This window comes from Trachurus japonicus, chromosome 8, assembly GCF_045865225.1.
Source record: "Trachurus japonicus isolate A0001 chromosome 8, Traja_1.0".
In the NCBI taxonomy this organism is placed as follows: Eukaryota; Metazoa; Chordata; class Actinopteri; order Carangiformes; family Carangidae; genus Trachurus; species Trachurus japonicus.
Window position 1 is genome coordinate 4,633,873 of NC_140914.1, and position 2,882 is coordinate 4,636,754.

Sequence of the window (2,882 nt, forward strand, 5' to 3'; positions counted from 1 at the left end):
AGAAAACAGTTCATAGAGATTCACCTCCGACAGGATCTAATGGTGTTTGTGTGGCTGAAACACTGACTGTGTGTGTCTGTGTGCGTGTGTCGTGTCCATTTGGCCTTTTTCTTTTGGAGAGGTCAGGTGAAATTGTTGTTTAATGGAACTGCTGGACGTTTCCAGTCCAGAATGACCTCAGTGTTTATCTTTGAACCTTATCTTTATTGGGTTTTTTGTAGAACAAGAACAAAAAAACTTGATGCATTACGTAATAGGAATAAAATAAAAACAGACGATTATGGTTGAAATAAAAGATCCATATAAATCATGCAGTTATTTAAAGCAACATTGCTGAGTTTATCGGCCTTAAAATAATGTTTCTGGACTCATTGCAATGGTAGAAAAATGCTTAAAGCAGAAGTAAGCGATCCGGTGGTTTTGGCTAACTTCCTGTCAGCAGATGGAGTTAGCAGTCCCCGCCCTCGTCCCTACGTCACCACATTCACGCGCATCCCTTGGCTGCACACACAGAGAGGACCGCCCCTTTATGCCGTTCTCTCTCCTCATTGGATAAAGTTTTGTAGGATACAAGGAAAGTTTTCTCCTCGGCTTACAGCAGAGCAGAGTGACTGACAGACCCGTGTTTCAGACCAAACACTCTATATAAGTGATTGCTGTCGGAAGATATAACTATTTAAGACTTATATTAACACAAACATTCTGCTTACTTCTGCTTTAAAGCAACATTGCGGAGTTTATCGGCCTTAAAATAATGTTTCCAGACTCATTGCAATGGTAGAAAAATGGTTAATAGGATGAATGGTGCTGCCGCTGCAGCCTGAGCCGGGTCGCGTCGCGTCGGCTGAAACTGCACTATGTAACTTCCCTGCGCGGGTCGGATCACCTGATTAAACTCTTGAGTCCACCTCTGTTAGCTGTAGCTCCTCCTCCTTCAGCTTCTCATTGGTTGAGAGCACGTGACCTCCGTGTTTTGTATAAAATGACTCGAGTGGGTCGACGTTGCTCTCTCATGTGTCAGTCTCTCCCTGATCTCCTCCATGATCCATCAGAGTCTATTAGCGGAGCAGCAGCTCCCGGTTCACTGCTCCTGGATCAGCCCAGACAAACGGTGAAGCTCCGGAAAAAAGCAGCTTGACGAAGCTCGACGTGTCACTGTGTGTGTCTCTGTGTGTGTGTGTGTGTGTCTCTGTGTGTGTGTGTGTGTGTGTCTGTGTGTGTGTGCAGCGCTGATGAAATCCACTCTGTGGTCTATTGATCGTCCTGCTGCGGTTTGATTGATGCTGTCTTTAAAAATTCATTAGTTTGAGGCATGAGGAGCTGCAGGGCGGCGGCGCTGCTGCAGGCTGCGTCTGTCCATGTTTACACAAGCAGGAACACTCAGTCAGAGACACACACACACACACACACACACACACACACACACTTACTGACACGCACACACACACACACACACTTACTGACACGCACACACACACTGTCCTACAAGGAGGGAGATGAAGCTAATATTTAACAGCTTCTTATGCAGCCATAGATCTCTAGTGGTGATTATTGATCAGCTGCTGTCAACTCCTCATCCTCCTCTCTGCTCATTTCTGCTTCTTCTTCCTCCTCTTCCTCCTTCTTTTCCTCCATCTTCTTCTTCTTCCTCCTCCTCTTCTCGTTCTCGTTTTCCTTCTCCTCTTCCTCCTTCTTCCTCCTCTTTTCCTTCTCCTCCTTCTTCTCCTTCCTCCTCCTCTTCTCCTTCTCCTCCTCCTTCTTCCTCCTCTTCTCCTCCTCCTTCTCATTCCTCCTCCTTCTTCCTCTTCTTCTTTTTCTTCTTTTTCTCTTTCCTTCTCCTCCTTCTTCTTCCTTTTCTTCCTCTTCTTCTTCCCTCTTCTTCTTCTTCCTCCTTCTTCCTCCTCCATTTCTTCAGCTTTCTTCGGTAACAAGACCAGCACAAATCTGTCATCCTAACAACAGATGTAAAATACACACACACACACACACACACACACACACACACTCACTTCATTTAGACTCTGCGGTTGTTCAATTATCTCCCACCGTCCGGAGCCATGAATCAGCTGTAGGGTTTTTTTTTATCCTCCGTTATGTTATTTATAAATAAATAAAGTTTCATGGCCACAAATGTCTAAAAGTTCATGTTTCTACAGTCAGATTCTCAGGATGTGGTTTAAAGAGAAGGAAAAGAAGAAAATCCTCAGTGCTGCCAACAACCTGCACCATGAAACCATGAAAGGCTGAATTTTTTATTTTTCATCTTTTATGTCTCTTCTCTTTTTTTAAAATTTTTTTTTACATCAACTTTGTTAACGGCCAAACTTTCCTAATTAGCTGCAGGATGTGACAAACTCTCACCGTCTACGGAGCAGGAGCTCTTTCTTCAGCCGCCATCTTTTCAAACCTGTTTATATGAGCCATGTGTTTATATGTGTGTGTGTGTGTGTGTTTATGCTCATTAGCCACACCTACACATCCCGTCCTGGTTCATCTCAGCCCGGTCAGTGTTGTCGTGTCATGTGACGGTTCGGTCGGAGCGTCACATGCTTATTGGTCGTTACCGGGGATCAATGATAAGAACTGATTAGTTAATCTAAACTGTCTGTGTTTATTATTAGTTAGTCAAGCTGTGAAGCTCTGAATCGACCAGGTTTAAACCCATGAACCTGTTAAAGGACAATTCCGGTCAAATTCAACTCTGTATTTTCCTAACATTTTAGGTCTAAAAGAAGGAATCTGAAGATTTTCAGTTTAATTGCTCCTGTTTTGCGGTAGTTGTGTCTGTCCCCGCATCGCCACAATGCACCGAGAAGTTTATTACTTCAAGCAAGCCGACATGTTTGTAAAACTCGATCTAATTCAAAGTCTCGCGTGAGACC